General features: G+C 38.4%; 1 protein-coding gene across 10 annotated transcripts in view; it reads right to left on the reverse strand.

The window, feature by feature from the left end:
* The window catches only part of LOC147236387 (neurexin-1a), a 242,998-nt gene that overhangs the window by 34,768 nt on the left and 185,423 nt on the right, over positions 1-22,807 (reverse strand). The window lies entirely within an intron of this gene.

The raw sequence follows: 22,807 nt of genomic DNA on the forward strand, positions 1-22,807 counted from the left end.
AAAAGTAATACGTAAATAAACTTGCACAACACCAAATGCAACCAAATGCAATACTTTTTTTAATATTTTTTTCATTTTATAAATGTATTATCATGGCTATGGAATGGACTATCTTGTCATTTTTTGTTCAGGGTAGCAGCCAAGATGACATGCATCTATCAAATAGGGCAGACATGGGCATTGTAGGGCCCCCCGGGCCACATACAGCACTTTGATTGACACTGACCGGCCTGCATAAGGCTAATTGGAAATTACAAAATAAACATATTTTCTAACTTTACCACATGAATAGAATAAAGCTACATTGCTTTTATTTTGAAGTTGTCTTGTATTCATGTGCATAATGATGTGCAATACATATATCAAGACATGCACATGATTGGATCCTTGTCACAAGACAACTTTAGCTCTCAAAATGTCCGCTAAAAAAGAAAGGTAGATGCTGAATGCAGGGTTTTCAATAACAACTGCAAAGTATTTATTTACCGAAGTAAGAGGTAAATCCGTGTGTTTAGTTTGTGGAGAGCAAATTGCCATGTTTAAGGACTACAATGTGATTTGGCATTACGAGAGGAAACAGGCGGAGCAATATAAAAAAACTTGACTGAAGCTGAAAGGGCACGGACATTGGAAGCTTTGCAAGCTACGCTGCAAAAGCAGCAAGGCTTTTTTACCAAGCTTCACGCATCCAGGGATGCGGCGACCAAACCAGCTTCGTGATACCCCACAAAATTGCTAGAAACAGTAAGCCATTCTTGGAGGGTGAGTTTGTCAAAGAGTACTTTATGGACTCTGCAGCACGAATATGCCCTGTAAAAAAAGCCTCATTTGAGCAAGTCCTGCTGTCTAGGCAAACCGTCACTAGAAGGACCGAAGACATATTGTGGGGAATCTGGAGCTTCAGCTGCTATGTGAAGTGGCAAGTTTTAACTTTTTCTCCTTGGATTTGGACGAGAGCTGCAATGTCCGCGACATAGCCCAATTACTCGTATTCGTCCACGGGATAACACCGGACTTCAATATTATGGAGGAGCTGGCAGCAATGCGGCCAATAATAGGAATGACGACAGATATGTTAACAAACATTTTCAATGATTAAATTTATGAAATCCAGGTATAGATCTCTCTCAATGATGATCGTCTATCAGCTGTGCTTCTCATATCCACCTAAGTCATTCAACCTGACCCGGGGGAGGTATTACAGGCATCTGGATCTGGGAGGAGGCCAAGCGCCAGGACATTTCCAACCTGCTTGAACCCATTTCTTTACCTCTTTTCCGCACTCTCCGTTGCTCTGGACTGTTGACCCTAAATACTTGAAATCCTCCAACCATTTGATCTCCACTCCTTGTAGACTTACAGTTCCTCTCATTCACACACATATATTCTGTCTTGCGGCAACTCATCTTCATTCCTCTTCTTTCCAGAGCATTCCTTGACCTCTCTAGATTTTCCTCTACCTGTTCCCTGCTCTCACTACAGATCACAGTCATCTGTATCATTGACCATGGAGATTCCTGTCTCTCCTCATCTGTCAGCCTGTCTGTCATCACTGCAAACAACAAGGGGCTCAGAACTGATCCCTGATCCTAGTCCTACCTCCACCTTTAACTTCTCTGTTACACCGTCACCACTGTCTCACAGCAAGCATACATGTCCTGCACCAGGTTAACATACTTCTCTGCCACTCCAGACTTCCTCACACAATACCAGAGTTCCCCTCTCTGCACCCTGTCGTATGTTTTTTCTCGGCCTACAAAAGCACAATGCAGCACCCTCTGACCTTCTCTTTACTTCACGATTAGCATTCTCATAGCAAATACTGCATCTGTAGTACTCTTTATAAGCATGGAGCCATACTGCTGGTCACAAATGCTGACTTCTGCTCTCAGTCTAGTGTCCACTATTCTTTTCCATAACTTCATTGTATAGCTCATCAACTTTATCCCTCTATAGTTACCACAATTCTCCCCACTATTCTTAAAAATGGGCACCATCACAGTTCTTTTCCATTACTCAGGCATCTCCACACTCTCTAAGACCCTGTTGAATAATCTAGCCAGAAACTCTACCCCTGCCTCTCCCAGACACTTCCATGCATTCAGGTACATCATCAGGACCAACTGCCTTTCTACTCTTCATCCTCTTCAATGCCTTCCTCACTTCATTTTTTCTAATCTCTGCTATTTTGTGGTCTACAATAGTCAGCTCTTCTACCCTGTATAACCTGTATAAACCAGTATAAATCATTCACTCCCTCCTTACTGTCCAACCGAGCATACAAGTCATCGTATGCCCTTTGTTTTGCCTTTGCTACCTCTATCTTTACCTTACACTGTATGTGCCTGTCTGTTCTCGTCAGTCCCTTTAGTGTCCCACTTCTTCTTTGGTAACTGCTTTCTCTGTACATAGTCCTTTCCTTCCTCATTCCACCACAAATTCACCTTATCTACTTTCCTTCCAGACAGATTATTATTAAAATAGATTATTTTGCACACTCACCAAAGCAAATATACTTCAGTGTTAAATATTAGGCTAAAAAAAATTGTATAAAAGAAATGTGATTCAAGGGGTAACTGTGGATGGAATATAACTACACCATTGTTTGACCAATGTTCTTCTTGGGAATCATCTAATAAACTCTAAATCTTGTTGCATTGACCATGTGGCAGATGACTAAATAGTTCACTACATTCGAGAAGAGACATTTAAGCTCTGATTCTAAATACCAAGTTTATAAATTAAAAAAAAAAGGTCAACTAAATTTGCCTTGTCTCAACCTTCTGAAACAATGTTTAACCCTACAGGCCTTGCATTCAAAATAGTTCTAAAAAACATTTTCACATATACCATTTTAAAGCAGCTTCAAAGTCTAATAAATATAAGTTATTCTATCCAGGGAGGTTTGAATCAAGGGGAAATTGGACAATGTTGTATAATACATTCAGATGAAGCTCATTAAAAGTTAGACGAAAAGTCAACGGCTTTCTGAAACAAAGTTTTGTCGGCCTTGATTCAGTCCTTTTTGGATGACTTTGACCTGGCTGAGAATCTGCACGACCTTTCCATTATGTTAAAATTAATAAAGGTATCATTGCTAAATTACATAAACATTGATTGCATTGAAATTTACATAAAATCCAGTCATCGCAGTCTAGTCAGTTTCACAAATGAGGATGTCCACTCGAACAAGTTGTTTTAGCAGTGCATCATTGAAGTTCCTAAAACTTATTGCTAATCAATTTTAGACGTGTCTATGTGTGCAGCTTCTCTCTGCTTAGGTGCTGTACTGAAAAGAGCATCTGTTTGGAGGCTCATCATACTGTAGCAGTGCAGCACTATACATGTCATTATCCAGTCAGCACAGCTAATACTGCTCCGGATCTCCAACCCTCCCTCTCTAGGACTCTACCATATGCTCAAATTGACCATCTTTTCGCACTCACAAACACACACACACACACACACACACACACACACACACACACACACACACACACATACACACACTGTGTGTGTGTGTGTATGTGTGTGTGTGTGTGTGTGTGTGTGTGTGAGAGAGAGAGAGAGAGAGAGAGAGAGAGAGAGAGAGAGAGAGAGAGAGAGAGAGAGAGAGAGAACAAAGTGCAGAATAAGTTGAGCCAGTATCTGCCGGGAGCTATATGGCAAAACCATTTATAATTTTCACATTATGTTACCCAAAATGAGGACAATTGTATGCTTTGAAATATAATTTCAACAGACCACATAATCGAATGCATTAAAGATAGATTATTAACATCATTTATTAACTCCTAGTAGGCATTGTCTCAAAATCTGCAAACAGAAATAGGTTAACTGCAGCACGTCTTACTTTGCCAGCTAATAATGGTTTGAGAGATTTGTTGAAATTAATTTTGTATTAACATTTTACATCTATGTTACTCTTTATCTCATTCTGAGTAGTTAAGTGTACTTGAAAGGTTCAGATAGTAGCTCCTTTGAAGAGCTGCATGCAACAAAAGGCTATGGGCAGAAGCCAATTATTTACATAAATCTATGCTAATGGGCTAATTCGCATTTCACATTCAACTATACAAAATTCAACATTACATTTGTGATGCCATTGCAAAATGGAATATTATTTCAAGGACTATTCAATCTGAAAACAAAAATTTAATGAGTTTCTAGGATCATTGCTCTTGAAAAGAAGGGGTGGAAAAAAGGTTCAGATGACAAACCAACTCAATTAAAATCCAGCTATAATAGCCTCCTCCAATTGACTTTTAATGTTCCCCATGGCCTTGTTAATATGTTTAAAGCATTTAGTCCCAAACTGCCGAAATCAACTCTGGGTAGCATAAAAAGGATATAAATGAAAAAGGGAATAATCAAAGAACAAAAAAACAAAATCAGATCCAAAGACTAATTTGACTTATCGATGATAAGCATTATGTCTGTGAGCCTAGAAAATATTATCTAGTGACCAAGGTTTTTTCCCCAATTTCACTTTTTAAGTTTGACTCTTAATTACTTTCCTCCTGTTAGAAATGTTTGCACAGCAGTCGGAAGAAGAAGAAATGCCTTTATAGTCACATACATGGAGCACAACATCAGCAAAATTTGACCACTGCATTTAACCCACCATGGATGAATCATGAGCAGAAGGCAGCTAAGGAACAGCGGCAGGGGAGCAGTTAGGGGTTCAGTGTCCTGCTCAACACTTTGACAGGCGAGGAGAAACCAGGAATCAAACTAGAAATGTTTGGTTCCAAGGACAACCACTCAATCCCCCTACACAACGCTGTTCTAATTGCTCCTATTATTCCCTTTTTTAATAATAATCCCACGTATTTCTACATTTCAGAAATTCGGTCTTCTTTAACAAGCAATTTCTCAGCTAGTTCTGAATTAAGAGTAGCCTAATCCTGAAGCTGTAATATGGTGCAGGCTTAAGTCAGAAAGTGATTGATAACTGCTTATATAAACCCTGCCCATTACACCACATACAATTTCAAAGCTGCTCACTTGGGTAAGTGCTGCTTCCCACAGGACTATGCTCAAGGGAACACACTGCATTGTGTATACATACTGCTCCTGAAGAACTCGGCTCTGCCTGACACTCCACGCTGTCTTGATTAATTGCTCATCAAGCTGCTATAGAGTTTAATTAACTGATGAAGTTGATCCACTGTTCTCCCCTAATCTCATCTTTTTTATGTCTCGTCCTTGCAGCTGGAGGGTGGAGTAGCTACAATAATACTCAGGGTGTCAGTTTCTTGTTAAAACTCTCTATTTGCAGTCATTATACAATCATAGAGATCCTATTTTAGTGTCTAAAAAGCTGCAAACAGGCCTTGTGGATCCTGTTTGACTGGAGGTAGTACTACTCAGCAGCCACATTTAAGGTTTTGTAATTTGTGTCAAAGCATATCTGGGGGTAGATCGGTATCTATCTTTTAGATGAGACTGGAGACATATTCTTGATAACAGGTTGCTTACACAGATCTAATCGGAATTAGTGCCTCCGATATTTTTTTCTTTGTGTTTTTCTCAATTTGCTTGATGGTCAAGTAAAGCATGTCTAAAAAAAACACAAAACAAAATATATAATGATAACACACAATGTCAAATAGTCTCCACATATTGAGTGGTTAGGAAAGTCTTCCTACAAAACGCTGTCTCCGATTCCTGTAATCATGGATAACTGAGCAAAGGCTTTCTAATATCTTGCTTATAAATGTTTCATTCATGGTGACAGCTGTTGTGCACTGGTCACATTTTATATCTCATCAGTCCAATGCAACACATCTCTCTCCAGTGAAAACATTTTTGAGAGTTCTTTTGGCAGGTGGGAGAGCACATTATCGTCTTCTCAATCCGTACATGTGTGAATTTATGTAAACAAGCTAAATGTCTAAACAAATTTTTGCTGGGCACAATGGTCTGTGTTCACCTTATCTTTTAATTACCTCCTACAGTATTCTGCTTCTTGCTTTTTTAGCAAAGCTTGGTCAATGAAGTTAAAGAGCTAATGGAATAATTAGGCATAGAAATTGTTTGTATTTTTCGTTTACATCCATTCATGCTTCTGTTTCAGAAGGAAAGGATTCTGGACATGGTTATGGGATGGCAAATTTGGACAGTGTGTGTGTGCAGTAATTTGAGCAATGACTTGAAAATTCAAGGAAATTATTATATTTGTAATGAAGCTTTAAGTGATATAAAGTCACTTCTATAATAGTTCAGTTTGTAGCAGCATACTGTTGCGCTGTTTCTACCTGTGATGCGGGTTGTGCTTTCTGTTTATTCTGTGAGTTTGCCAGCTATGTTGTCTTTTGGTGTCTTAAGAGCCTCTTTGATGTTTGTTTTTTTCATTTGAGTGTAGCTCAAAACAGTTTTTATATCCATATATAAACCTTTCCAATGATTAGATTAAGTCTGTCTGTGATTAGTCATGGTATGCTTCAGAATTCAAATGCAATTAATACAATAATGGGATCATACCCATTCTCCACCTTGTTGACAATGAATTCCCATGCTGAGGAGTTTTACATTTTCTCAGGACACATTTCCAAAGTTATGCCTTCCAATACAAATCATATTGTGGCCTTGCTGGAACAAGCCACGCCAATAAGGACAGCCAGCACATGCTATGTATATTGTACTCCATTACCCACCAATGCTGGACACTTTTTGGTGATCATGTCAGCACTAAAAAATGATCTTAAACTGCCTGAGACAGTCTAAGATAGTCAGCAAAAGTTGTGCCTGGACCTTTGAAGGTGCCAGCAGGCCATTGAAGTCAGGATTGTTTGACTGTTTCTTAGTCCCCACTATGTGAAGTAATGATCCTATGTATCTTAAGTTGATTTGTAGGTACTAATGGCAATCATGTTATTGTATACAGCAGTTCTATAGCTTTGTGGGTTATTGGCTCTCTTTCTGGGGTCTTTCTTGTTGCTGGGAGTGGATCAAATCGGAGTTGGTACTACAATTAATTTGTTCTTTGTTAAAAACAAATTTGATCCTCTGGATATAAATCATGGCAAGTGCACACATTAGAGAATCTGTTATGTCTTGAACATTGCATGACATAAATCATTTTGCATATTTGTTTGTTCTTTAGTCCATTATGCCGAACATGTGACAACTTTAATGTTCATCTAAATATATCTGCTGACACTTAAGCCCTTCTGACATGTATAGACACTTTTGGCTTTGCTGAATGTCTGGATGACCCTACCCATATTTGTGGTAAAATTCTGAATTGGATGCAATTTTCAGAGATGGTGAAAAATGCTTCTGCATTGTCATCTGCAACATCAATCAATCAACCAATCAATCAGTCAATCAGTCAATCAATCAAAACAAAAATTAAATAATATATATATATTTATGTGTTCATTTCCATTACTCAAACAAACAAACTTCTAAAGGTCCCTATTACTTCCTCTGGTATTATCTCTACTTCATCACAGAGTCAAAACTTGCTGAAAGTTTCAGAAGACAGACTTTTCTGCCTTAATTTGTAGATTTGACATTTCTTCATTGTATGTTTCTATTCAGTGTGTTTTTAAATTGTTTTGGGCTTTTCCCTCGCTGCTGTGATGCATCCTTCGGACTAAGTTTATATATTTCAGTCCAGTTACTTTGTGTTTCTTATCTCTGTGATAAATGTTTGTCTATCAAGACAGATATGCACCAGATTCTGCATTACTCAATCTCAAAACTGAGATTACTCACTGAAAAACACAACAACAAAACTAGTTAAGATTCTGATTGGTCACCTGCAATTGCATCCAGCATTACAAATTCTACACAGAACATATCTAGTACAAAAATCATGCTTCTCATTAATTGCAGTTGGATTACTGGGATGATTTTTAGTAGATGGAAACAAGTATTGCAATGTCAAAGGGACCAAAATGTTGTAATTTTAAATTAGACTATCAATGTGCTTCATGACCTCAAAAAAACATCCATTCATCTGCCTTGGACTTAATGCTTTACATGGCTTCTGACCTGGTTTGAACCATAAGTAGTTTTATGTGAAACTAGCTCATCTCAAAATAGCACTGCACCTGGATTCTACCTTACCATACCATATTTTCATAGATAAATACTGGAAGATACACAGAGAGCTGCTGTTGTATTTGTATTTGCTGAAGAGGCACAGCAGAAATATCCTGCATCAGGATTGAATATACCAGACTACTTTTACTTCATAGACACAGTCTATGGTAGCCAGTGCACTCTTCCTCAGTATAGTGTGCTGGTGGGGCAGTGCCAGGACTGGTGAGGTCAAGAGGCTCAACAAGATAGTGAGGAAAGCCTGCTTGGTGGTGGGGCTGAACCTGGACCATCTTCAACTGATGGCAGTGGGGAGAGTGAAGGACAAAGTTGGCGCTATCCCGGACAATCCTTCCCATGCCCTGCAAGATGAGCTGTGGCTGATGGGCAGCTCCTTCAGCCAATGGTTCATCTTTCAAGGTGCAGAACTGAACGCTTCAGATGCTGCTTTGTGCCCACGGCTATCAGATTGTATAACAGCAGTCTGGAAAGCACACGAGTCTGACCAGCCTGAGGTGCATCCGTGCTGCCTCCACAATCTCACTACCATACCCCATTCACTACCTCACCCATTCACAGGTTATGCCCTAACTCTGCTATCTTTCTTACTCTTGTTGGTCCCAGCCCGCAAGCACCCTGCCTATTTTTGTTTATTTATTTTATTCTTGTCATTGCTATTGTCACTCTATTTATATTGTCGTTTAGTTCTGGTTGTGTATTTTTCACCTTTAGTGTTCCTTTATGTTGCCAATTATCATCCCTGATGTTGCTGTTGTTGTTCCTGTCTATTTATTCGTGGATGACTTGCTATTTTCTGTCTTCTGTCTCTCTATTAATATTTATATTCATATGTATTTGCCTTTTTATTTTTTGACATTATAACTGTCACGCTGCTGTGACAGAGGAATTTCCCCTATGGGGATAAATAAAATTTATCTTTATCTTTATATTTATCTCAGCTCCATTCATAATCTCAGGTACTTTTGGCAAAATAGAACTTTGAAACTCAGTTTCAAAAGTGATGAACGTGATTGACGAAACGGCAAAAAAGCTAGTGAATGCAATGAATACAATGCCCTTCCTGGACTGAAACTATGCTTTAAGAATGAACATTTTCTCTCAATCTGTGGCTTCTTAGATCAGAAGATAATTCTGGAAAGGAAATAAACACCTCTAATAGGAACTTGCTGGTGGCTATTTTCAAAAGGCACTGCCTTTCTTTCATTAAATGATATTTTCCTCCTTGTCTATACTAGTTCTTCCTCACCCTCATTAGGTATGCGATGACACAATCCATCAAGAAGTGTCAACATTGGTATAAGATATAATTCTCTTTGACCCAGAAAATCAATTTTTGTTCAAGATGGTTGTCCTGCCTGTCCAATAGTGTTAACTGGCACACAGTCAGGGTGAGTCAACCTACCTATCTAGATTTCTTCAGTCCTACAAAGTCCACCTAACTGTATTGATACAATACATATGTTAATGCCTATTGATAAGATAAGAAAAAAGTACTGATAAAATGTAAGTTATGTGAAATCTCCCAGAAAAGAGTGAATTTAAGCGTTACTGACTGCTAGTCCTTCTGAGATACTCAAAAAACAGTGATACATATCATGATAAACATCTTGTTGAGTCAAATCAGATTCTTACTAGCTCAGAAGAACAAAAATAGATGAGCAAATCTCAGCATATTAGAATACAGTCATTTGGCAGATGCTTTTATACAAAGTGACTTACAGTAAAGATGCCAGATGCCAGGGATTGAAACCTAGGACCTCATACATGCAAACATGTGCTCTACCATTGAGCTACACATTCACACATCGCTGAAACTCAAATGTAAGCAATTTAATACACATTGCCATTCAGACTTTCTTTAGTATCAGAATCAAATGCGATGTTCAAATGTGCGTATTTTACACTGGAAAATCACCTTATAATCACTTTCGGAAAAAGCGTATACAAGCTTGCTGTTTTCTATGTTAAATCACTCTTTTGATGACTCACAATCTTTATAACCATCATATTTTCTCACAGTTGAACAGTCCTTCTCATTTTCATTTCAATTGTGCAGATGGGTATACTTTATGAAACCATGTACTTTAATCACTCCTTTTCAATTACATTAGAACATGTGGATTATAAAAGAATGTACAGCTCTAGCTTTAAAGAGGCACAGAAGCACAAGGTCTTGCAAGTGTGGTGTGGTGTAATGGTGAATAAATCGTCAAATTAAACAAGATAATTTACCGTTCATGAGTCAACTGTCAAGCAATTACTATCGGTTAGCTCCTCAGCAACAAAATATGGAAGTGAAGAAGCAAGAAGAGCATTCTAAACGTACTAATACCCATTAAAGTCATTATAATGGTCAATCCATTGTTCTGTTTTCTTTTCCCTTTTTGGTAAACCTAGAGGCTTGAGTCTAGGACCAAACTGCCTCTGCTCACCTTGTTTATGTAGAGAAAGAAACCAGCATTAAAATCAAGCAGAAAGCTGTCCTTGAAGTTAATCTTTGTATCTCACTAAGTCAGAGAGCTTTAGTTGATGCTACAGCTGAAGCTTATAAAATCTTATAAATCTTGTAGAAACAAATTGCTGTAAAGTTATAGGCTTACAGCAACAAAGCATCAACCCGGTCTGGCAGGACTATGAAGATGTCAAAAATAATTTGTGGAAATCTCTTGCAATAGATGCAGAGAAAAGGACAACAAATGTACTATACTGGAGTGACAGAGTAGCTGTTGCATCCTGTGACACTGGTTATCCATTTGTTTCATCCACACCATAGTCAAGTCAGTCCCTCTTGGGTGCAGTAACCTATCCCAGCAAAAGGCTTCCAGCCATGGATCTATTCCTCTGTATGAACATGGTGACACAATCATTTCACAATTTGTGTGCTTCTGTCATTAACTATCATGAAATGCTATGTGTTATCATGAAACTGTTCCTTCCTTTGTCAAGTTTAAATTGAGTTTATTCCTGTTTTTCAATGGTAGTGGTATACATTCAGTCAATCAAATTAATGTTTTACATATTAGCTGGGTTTATGCTGAAAAGCCTCAAATCTCTTGATTTTGACTGTGTACAGTAGAGCAGTGTGCTGTGGAAAAATGCCCACTCTCACCTGATTGGTCCAAAAAATTATTTATCTAAGGCAAGTAATGTGTCTTAGTATGTCCATCTATGTGGGCAGCATGCAAAGACAGGCATAACAATTAAATACTTTGCTACTAGATGGCAACAGGTAGTGAATTAGCGGCAAAATATTTCGTGATGGTTCGAGTGAGACAACGGCAGCTATATGCAATAAAAAAATTATTAAAGTAAAATAATGAAAATAAAAGAAAAAGTACTCAGACAGAATACTCTGGTCCTGAAGGACATTCTGACCTAGATGAAGGACGAAGGACGAAGTATGAGTTGTGAAAGTTGTGAAAGTAAAAAAAGCTGAGCGCAAGACAATACAATTAAAGTTATACTTCATTCGGCTTCACTTTTACTGAGGAATCAACCGAGCCAACTCTTTAATGTTTGGTGTGAGGGGAAAAGCTCTTCAACAGTGCCATGGTTTCAAGCAAACTGATGCACCATGTCCAACCTAAACACCCCTCACTTCAAGAACATGGACTATTTTGTTAATCTCAGTAAATAGACTGAGAAACAGGCAGCGTTGTTAATGAAAACCACCAAGATGAGTGAGAACGCTAGCTCCAAAGTTGCTTAACTCATTGCTAAATCCAAACAGCCACACAGTGTGGAAGAGACATTAATACTATCTGCCTGCTAAATTCATCATAGATAAATGCGGATGTGCCCTTCAATTTGCATACCGGCCCAAAGGGTCCCCCTCAGGTCCACCTCACAGCCACCACCTTGCACTACTTCCTCTCCCACCTAGAAAACAGACTCCTACATCAGGATACCCTTTGTGGACTACAGCTCGGCTTTCAACATGTTCAAACCCCATAAACCTACAAATAAAATGTCCACCCTTGGCTTGCACCCCATCCTCTGTGACTTGCTCCTGGATCTCAGATAGATAACAGGACCTCAGTCAGCACTATCATGAACACAGGCACTCCTCAGGAATGTGTCCTCAGCTCCATCCTCTACATCCTGTTCACCCATGACTGTGTCGCCTCCCATGAGGACAATGTCATCCTGATGTTTGCAGACAACACTGCAGTGATAGGACGCATTACTGGCAGAGACGAAACAGCCTACAGGATGGAGGTGGCCAGTCTGGTAATGTGGTGTGAGGACAACAACCTCACCTTCAACACGGACAAGACCAAGGAGATGATAGTGGACATGAGGAAGGAGAGGAGACCTCATCAGCCACTGTTCTTTCAAAGTCTTGAGGTTGAGAGGTTGAGCATCTTCAAATATTTGGGTGTCTTCATAAACAAAGACCTCACCTGGTTCCTTTAACACCATTCAGACAGTCAGGAGGGCTCAACAGCAGCTGTACTTCCTGAGGACGCTGAGGAGGTTTGGCATGTCGTCTAAGAGCCTCAGCAACAACTACACCTGCATTGTTGAGAGCATCCTGACCAGCGGCATCACTCTGTGGTACAGCAGCACCGCTGCTCTGGAATGCAGACGCCTGCAGCGAGTTGTAAAGACTGCAAAGAGGATCACCAGAACCCCACTGCCTTCTCTGCAGAGCACCTACTACTGCAGAGTCCACAGGAGAGCTGCCTCCATCGCCAAGGACCACGCCCACCCCCGACATGGTCTGTTCACGCTCCTATTGCACTGTTAATATTCATATCTAGAATCATATCTATAATAATGTTTAAACTGTTTCTATCAGCACATATCCAAATGCACTGCCGACAGCAAAGTAGGAATTTCACTGTACAGGGAAACACATTTCTTCTTCTTCTTCTTCTTCTTCTTCTTCTTCTTCTTCTTCTTCTTCTTCTTCTTCTTCTTCTTCTTCTTCTTCTTCTTCTTCTTCTTCTTCTTCTTCTTCTTCTTCTTCTTCTTCTTCTTCTTCTTCTTCTTCTTCTTCTTCTTCCAGCTTTTCCCTTCAGGGGTCATCACAGCAAATCAACCTTTCCATCTAACCCTATTCTCTGTATCCTCCTCTCTCACACAATAAAACCTTTGAATCTTGAATCTTAAATGTCACCTTGAAAGATTTTGACACCGATGACCTGGTATTGCAGCATTGTATCACTAATTCATGTAACAGTGAGTTAAGCACCATCAACAAAGCTCCATGGCATAAGCTCTGATTGTTTTCAACCGTATGGTGATCAAAGAAGAATACAAATGTTTTGATATTAGGCCAGTATTGCAAAAACAAAGTCCACCAAAGAGATTAATCACATCAATGATGAAGATGGATTGCCTGGGGCCAGAGTCTACCAAGCACTAGCAACCTTCATGAATGATGAAAATCTCTTACAATATCCCCCACACTTACCGCACTCGTTGCGACTTTACAACCAAAGTTAACGCACCATAGCTGTCATATCATGGAGGACGCAAAAAGCATCAGGATATGTTGAAACCCTTTCATGGCAACTGGACTTGAGTTTCCTGTCTTTTGAGAGAGGGACTGGACTTGACTTTCTTCTCTTTCAAAAGAAAAAGATTTTGACCAGAATTATCAATGACCTGGATAACTGAGAACCTCCCTAGACAGCAGAATATGGATTATTAGAAGAAACTACTCGTTTCCTCTGATATCTACACATGTGCAATTTGCAATAAGTTCAGAGAAGTACTACATATCCAAAGGATGTCAGGGTTATAAGAGGATAGGCTCTCACCAATGCCACCTTTCAAGCATGTTGGTCTTTTTAGTGAGAGGATCATGGTAATGAAATATCTCACAAAGGGAGATAATGTAGACATTATAAGGTTGTAAGTGCTTTTCACATACATGCCAACAAGACCTACACACATTGAACTACTTGAATAAATGTCCATATTCAGCTTTACTACACATTGACCATATACATTAAATAAATCGACCTTCTTTTCTATCATAAATTCTTAGAAATAGGTACTTATTCCTGCATTTGCAATCAAATGGACAATACAGTGCTTTAGGCTTAATGAAGCCTATCATAACTGACCAGCGAAAATAAAGCCTACTGCTCATTCATTCATTCATTATCTGTTGCACTTCTCCTGCAGTCGCCTGTCATTGATTTGAGAGGAAGGCTGTTCCCTGAACCAGCTGTCAGTTGGTCACAGGGGCACATATAAAGATAACCCTTCTCTACCTCATTCACACATCCTGGCAATTTAGGGTCTCCAACTGCCCTCTATATTAGTTCAGGACGTCTTCTTCTCCTTTCGTCTTTTCCCTTTAGGAGTTGCCACATCGAATCAACCTTATCCATCTAACCCTCTTCTCTGTATCCTCCTCTCTCATATCATCTACCTTCATTTCTTCTCGCACTACGTCCATAAATCTTCCCTTTGGTCTTCCTCGAGACCTCCTGCCTGGCAGCTCCAATCCCAGCATCCGTCTACCAATATATTCACTATCCCTCCTTTGCAATCTCAAAGAAGAGGCTCAGAGCTAATCCTTAATGAAGTCCAACCTCCATACTGAACTTTTCTGTTACCCCCACCGCACACTGCACCATTGTCTCACAGCTAGCATACATGTCCTGCACCAGTCTAACATATACTTCTCTGCCACTCCAGATTTCCTCATACAATACCAGAGCTCCTCTATTGGCACCCTGTCACATGCTTTTTCTCGGGCAACAAAATGCAATGTAGCTCCCACTGGTCTTCTCTGTACTTCTCAATTGGCATTCTCAAAGCAAATACTGCATCTGTAGTACTCTTTCTAGGCATGAAGCCATACTGCTGTTCACAAATGTTGACTTCTGCTCTCAGTCTAGTTTCCAATATTCTTATTCTTAAAAATAGGCATCATCACACTTTGTCTCCATTTAGGCATCTTTTCACTCTCTGAGATCCTGTTGAATAATCGCATCAGAAACTCTACCACTGCCTCTCCTAGACACCTCCACACCTCCCTGGGTACATCATCAGGACCAACTGCCTTTCCACTCTTCATTCTCTTAAATACCTTAATCACTTCACTTTTACTAATCTCTGCTACTTTGTGGTCTACAATAGTCACCTCTTCTACCCTTACCTCTTTTTCATTTTCCACATTCATCAGCTCTTCCAGTTACTCTTTCTGTCTTCCCATCACTCTTCTAGCATCTATCAATACATTTCCCTCTCTATCCTTAAACACCTGGACTTGTTGTGCATCCTTTCCATCTTTGTCTCTTTGCTTTGCCAACCCGTATAGATCATTCTTTCCCTCCTTACTGTTCAGCCGAGCATACAGGTCATCATACGCCCTTTGTTTTGCCTTTTCTACCTCTATCTTTGCCTTATGTTGTATCTCCCTGTACTCCTGTCTGTTGTCTTCAATCCTGTCAGTATCCCACTTCTTCTTTGTTTTGCTAATTGGTTCAGGACTGTAGAATGAAATCAGAAAACCCAGGGGAGACCAAATCAAGGGGAGCGTGCAAATTCCACACAAAAAGGCTCCCTGTTGGAATCGAGCCATGAACCCTTTTGGTGTGAGGTGGGCAAGCTTACCACTGCACCATCATGCAACCAGGCCACAAAACAATGATGACTACTATTGTTTGGTAGTTGATTTGTTTGAAACTATATATACATCTGAAAATTTGGCTGTGTTTGTAGAATTGTTAATTATGAAATCTAACTTTCAATGGATTTAAAAAAATAATTCAAAAATTATTATGTCAACAGTCAAACAAAAGACATTGTCAATATAGGTTGAAAATGAACAGTAACTTATTTGCATGTATATATTTTACAATATGACAAGATACAAGCATTTATGTTTCCTTTTTCTTAAACCTCCTGGGTACCTCAGTTCAAGTGCTCTGTCTTGACTGGGAAACTGCCACGTTGCAAATGTCACAAAACCTCCCAAGGTTTTGAAGGATGCAAAACAAGTTCAAGGATTACTCTTCAAGCTCTAGACACAATTCCGCATTAGTTCTGTTTAAAATATATTAATGTGTCTAAAAAAATATGTCACATGTTCTCTTAAAAGAAAAGACCTCCCTGATTACAGTAACCTATGACTTATTTAAGTGCCCCATCACTTTTATTTTAATCCTTGACAGATTTTTTCACATTGTAAACATAGTTAATTTTAGAAGTGAATTACATTTGAATATACAGGACAAGAGGTATGAACGTTATGACAGGGACTGTTCTTGACTTGAATCTCAGCGGACTGAACGTTGTCCTAGATTTTAAGAAGATGGAGGAAAGTAGATAGTTTCACATCCTCAGCTTCAGTTTGAACAATAACTGATAGATAGGGCGAATTAGACATGTCACAGTATCAAGAAAAACAGAATTATGTCTCTTTGTTTACGAGCCATAAGAATGCCATACAAATGAGGAGAGATAAAATCATAACACCAATTGATCAAAGTTTAGTGGCATGGATGGATGTACTATGCATTTCAAGTAACATTGGACAAAACAGTGATTCCAAATGAACAATTAAATATGCTAGTCTTTAAACAAGAGAGATGTAATTACTAATTTCAAACCATTCATTTCTTGTGCACTTGGTGTACGACATTCAAGCTTGTTCCACAAGAAGAATCCATGAATAATCAAACACATATGAGAATGTGTTCTACTTTCACACTTATATAAAATTGCCTTTCCTTTGTTATAAAACAAGAAAGAATTATATTTTCAAGAAAGGCATGAAAATGTATGATTCTTGCAGCAAATGGAATATTTACCAAATTGCAGTTTCCAACTTTTTTTTTTATCTCAGACAGCCTTCAAATACCCTTCTGCGTTCAGCCATATCCTTTTTTCAAAACACTAGGGAGCCCCGATGCGTACACAGATAAGCTTCAAGAGAAATGGGATCATTGTCTCTGCAGGTCTGGTAGCTATTTTGGTTTGAAACTGACCCAGTACTTGAGAGTTGATGGTTTTGCCAATGAACTGAAGAAATTTTTTCAGAAAACTTGGAAAGCTTCACTAAAATCAGGTGCCACAGATAATGCATCGGGTCTTTTTCCTCTCGAAAGAGCAGCTAAGTGAACACAAAGATGTTTGAGCTTTTTCTTGAGTTTTTATTGATTAATGAAGTACCATTGTACAGCTGCAAATAGGCACGGTGAGTCAATTGTAACTAACATTTGTTACTTATTTAAGAAACCTAACCCTAAGACTGGCAGTCATTGAGCTTTAATTACTCATGCCTGCTTTTACAACTGAAAAGAATTTCAATTCTATCTTTATGCAAAGGGAAATCCTGTCCAACAAAGTCATCCGAAGTATTAATTTATGTAATGGTAATTATGATTCAAACATCTCTTTTATTTTAGTACTTCATTCTTTATTTTTATCTGATTTGTACTGATTATCACTTTTATGGTTATATGCAACACACACACACACACACACACACACACACACACACACACACACACACCTAAACACACATACATACATATGATTTTTTTTTTTTTTCAAAATGAAAATATTTCTTGATAAAGTATGCATAGCAAATACATTTTGGGTTTTAAAAGCCCCCCATATGCAAGTTAAGCTAAGCAAATCTTTCTTGTCCTTAATGTCCTTAATAAAGTATCATATGTGTTTGACTGTTTTTTCAGTTCCATTGGGTTGGTCACAAACCTCACATATATGGTTAACAGTATTGCTGCTGGGCATCCCCAACTCCCCTCCTCCCTAAATGAATACATCTACATTTCCATCATTTGTATTGATTTTCATTGAACATAATTGGGTTTTCAGAGTTGGAAGTATGTCTCCCTAGAAAGACTCTAAACCGATTCAAGGGAAACTCAGAAAACGGAAGCAAAAGAATATCACATTAATCATCAAAATAATATTTAGATCGGCTTATTAGTGATTAGTTATTGTCTCTGTTTATGTTGTTTTGAGAAAATTGGGAAATACCTTAAATAGTTGCTTTTGATAATGGGGTGCTATTCTCAACTGTAAATCATTCCACTACATTGGTTCAACTTTGGAATAAGGATAGATGTACAGTTTTACAATGAATGTCTAAATAGTGAGAGGAGACAAAACTGTAGTGTGTGGCTTTTTCAGCCCACCCAGGTCAGGGGTTTACAGAATTATCGAGTGTCATTTATGGGAATAGCCATAAAGGAACACCTGTCCAAGAATGAATGGCACAGGGTGAAAACCCTTCAATGAACACACTGGCAGTTGTGCTGACAGTCATTCTAAAAGGTGATGACAAGTAGACACCTAATGACAGATATTTAGGTGTCTGTAATCTCAGTGAAGCTGACCTGGCAATTTCAGCACTGCTCTGTTCCATTCCAGACTTGTCTGTACTTCCCATTTTGGTAGATGCAGTCAAAGGCTATTATGGGCTTTAGAGATCTGAATTGAATTGACCTTTAATTGTCCCGCAGTGGGGTAATTCCAAAGACTTTGAAGACAATCAACATAGTCTTAAGATAGCATTTATTTATTTTTTCCAATTATCTCTAGTAATCAACGGATATACCCACTGGTCGCACCTGATTGTAAAATGACAGGTCTGAATAGATCACCTCTTGTAATGCCGCTTTGCCACAAGAATCATTCACCGTCACAGTCCATCCCTGTAATTTGGTTTTAATCGGATGGTTACCATTGGGATATAAGGACATTCTAACTGCATCGTGTCGGAAATAGATGATTAACTTGATGAGCTATTGACATATTATCATTGCAGCAGTTTGTGGAAATAAATATACTGGTTTTTATGAAAAGGCAAGTTGGTAGAGGTAGGTGTATGCCATTTGAATCAACATGGAATTAATAAAAAAAATAAACAATTAGATAAAAAGCATGGAATTGTGAGGGGAGAGTTGTGTTAACATTACCTCACACTTGAATAAGACACATTTGACCCTTTTTTTTTCAGGTGTTTGATTGGGGGAACATGTTATTGTCAGTATTGTATTTTCCAAACAAAGTTGCACACTCTGCATGAAAAAATTTTAAGCTAACAAAAGTGGGTTTCTGGGTTCTAGTTGACAGTAATTGGGTTACCCTGCAGTACAATTTGTCTGATGATAACAAAACAAAAACACTTGTTTTTGGCTTTCTTTTCTATGTGTTTAATTACATTTTGAAAAGGAGGAAGTAATTTATCCAACCTGGTAGTGAATACTCATTTATCTGTTGAAAAAAACAAAAGAAACTTTGATTTCTTTCTTTTATTGTTCAGTCTGAAGCCTGAGACATTTGAGTTTAGGCTGATAGTTAGAGGTAATATTACCTTACCTTGACGACAAAAGCAAACAGTGATAAAATACACTAAGCAGAACAAAACTACTAAGTGTAAATAAAATGTTTATTTAGAAATCCTTACAGAGTGATACCTAAACTAAACCCTTTGCGGGTAAAAAAAGTGTCTTGCCTCATTTTCATTTCATCCTTCACGCATAAGCCACTGCTGTTTCTTTAGTTAAACATAATCCATAGGGGGCATAGCAATGTGATGAAGATGTGTCAGAACAAGTGAACTGGAACTGATGGTGCACATAATTAATGGTCTGAAATAGACTGAGAATTAGTGCTAGGCTAGGATGTTAATTGACTATGATACTTGGACTGGTGCCCCTCAGCCTGAGGCACTTACTTTCCCCCCTGTTTTTCTCTATCACTTTGCTTAGCTTTTTGCTGTGTCCTATTTCTTTCACTCCTTGCTTTGATTTGCTCTGATTTTGCCTCCTCCTACCCAATTCCCCTCTCTCTTTTTCCCCATCTAATTTCTCATGATTCTTAGTCTTTCCATGTTAGTTTAATTTACCTTAAAGGTATCTGGGACTTCAAAAACACAGAGGTAAAGGCCTATGACACAGTGCTTATGTTGAAACAGCCACCTACACACACTCTCCAGCTCAGGTACTGATTGCTATGGGACGATCAGCACAATCATCTGCATTGGCAACACTGTCAGGATCAAAATGTGTTCACACTAGTAATAGCTGCTATCTTAAAATGAATAGTTAACATGGCAGTATCTAGATATTCTTTGTTTTGCACCCTCTTCCATTATTCATACAATTAAATTCGGTAGGTTACTTGTGCAACATTGGAACAAGAGTGTGACAAAGGTTACTCAAACGAATATGAAAACAAACATAGTCACAAACAAGTCCAGCATGTTTGCCCAACTCCAATTTCATTTTCTGCTTTAATGCCTTTTTTTCTCGAGCACTGCAAGGACAATATTTATTGCATTACCATGGAAAGAGAAAAAAAATACATAATTAGACACCTCTTTGGGTTCAGTCTGCAATGCTCAATGGTACTTCATTTGATCACCTATAAATACAAGTATTACATACTCAAAGATTGCAGATTACAGGTTGTCTATTTTCTGTCTGTCCATAATCTATCTATCCATCTATCCATCTATCCATCTATCTATCTATCTATCTATCTATCTATCTATTAGCTGAAATAACAAAATGTTATGAAAATGTCATATCACAAAAATGCAACCTTATCATTAAATAATTTAATCATAGAAGTCTTCAGAATATATTCAATATATGCAAAAAGATCACCAAATGATCTCTTTTCATTAGCAGGTCATGGAAACAATTTTGTTAGATTGCAGTAAATGTATTATTATCATTATAATTTCTAAGCTTTTTGACATTTTCTGGAGACAGGCTCACAGACATTACTGAAGCATAGTTAACATTAAAGTGAATGTTAATACCCTACTATAGATGTAGATAGGAACTGCCGAAATTTGGATTTAGAATACTGTAACTATTCCTCTTTTTAGATGTTTTTATGCTCCTAATCTATACTTCTAAATGTGAGACTCTGGAGATGAAAATGTAAAAATGCTATTTTTAAAGTCAGGGAGTACTCTTGCTTTAAAATACCAATGAATTCCAGTGAGGTCAGATTTTTCTCCCTTAATTGAACTTCTCTTAGTTCATATGTTTTGCTCTTTGGGTTATTTCTTACTTATTTTTATTTTTTTCTGTTAGGCGACACAACTTCCACATTTTTTAAATACAGGAAAATCACGTTGGGTCTGGAGCAAGCTACAGGGACTCTCAGCCTGAAGAGTTTGGCAGTTATTGGGTAAGTATATATAAAATTGGACTGAGGTTATCATGATCCACATGATAATTCCCTACCCTTGAACCCAGGACATTTAGCTATTTCAAGTAATGAGGATTGATTTTACAGTAACCTGTTTGATTTTGGGGTGTTGGGAGGTGTCGGTAGTTTTAGTTCAATATGTGATTTGGCTTTTATGCAGCAGATCTGAGTTCAGAGTGTACAAGGTTTAATGATGGTATCCATGGTATCCTGATTTTGGTTGTTATAGTACTTTTGTATGAGAGCCTTCACCCAAATTCTTCTTTGTCTTTAGTTATTGAATTTCTAGTTCACATACTTTCTTGTCAAAGTTGGTTAACACAGTTTGGTTGCTCTTTGATGGTTGAAAAATCTCCTGAGCAATGCCCATGCCTTCCTTCATGGTTATTTTTTTTCTTTTGGAGGCATACTGTTATACTATATGGGGTATTCACTGTGGTTGATACCATGAAATAATGTGCAGTAAATGAGCACCATTATAGAATATGGCAAGCTTGTTTTTCTGTATTCCATCTTTTTATCAATTCTATATGGTGTGTAGTTTTTATATTTGAATGGCATACAAGCTCAGTCAATAACTAAGCAATTCTAGCTGCCAACAGTGGCATACAAGAGAGAAAAGACAGGCCAACTGAGGCAGTTCAGCTTTGATAAAAAAAAAAAATCTGACTCCCCCATAGCGTCTCAACAATCATTAATCTCTTGCCCCATCACCTGACTCACAGCGTGTGACTGATGATGAAGAGAAGGAGAAGATAGAGGAGAATGGAGAGACTGAACAAAATGGGAGTGAATTACAGGGTAAACACTGAAGAATATAAAGATTACAGTGGGTCTGGAGAGATGAAAAACACTGTTTACAGAAAAAAAGAGAAGGGGTTCATTAATGTAAACTGAGATGTCGGTTTAGGAGAAGAGAAATTCATTACAACTAACAACAAGGACTAACAGCAAGGGCTTCCTTAAAAGGAATGCAGTGGGTGAGGAGAATAAGGTCAGTTTCATCACTCCATCAGATATTACATGGTGCCCAAATGTCCACTTTTCCACACTTAGATAGCAATCAAATCATCCCAATAACTCCCCCATCACAAGTAATTTCTCTATATCTCAGCCCCAGATCCCAGCATCTCAGCTGTTCCCTCAGTGATGATCCTTAAGACATCAAATACCATGAAGGTCTCACCCCTCAGTACACATGAGCATTGTACTGTACCACATGACGCAAATGACTAAGTAAGCTTTTGCTGTAGCCTGCTACTGATATGTTGTAGTGAACAATAGGTTAAGTTTGGATGCCTGCGGTTGTGGGACTGACGCTGTGCTGGCTGTCAAGATTTAAAGGCTGCTAGAGTTCTAAGACAGATCAGCATCCAGAGGCATTTACCATCTGCAAGGTAACTGGGTTCTAGGAAACTAACTAATGCGAAAAATGAACAGCTGCCATGGCTGTGCTTACAAAGATCCCACGATTTAGTTGCTCTTTTTTTTTTGCTTACCACAGTTTATAGCAACAGTAAACAAGTTAGGCTTTTGCCATATATAACCCCTTTTACGAAGTCATATTTGT

This window comes from Fistularia commersonii, chromosome 2 (genome assembly GCF_037954325.1).
Source record: "Fistularia commersonii isolate RoL2024-O1a breed Wild chromosome 2, RoL_Fcom_v1.0, whole genome shotgun sequence".
Lineage (NCBI taxonomy): Eukaryota > Metazoa > Chordata > Actinopteri > Syngnathiformes > Fistulariidae > Fistularia > Fistularia commersonii.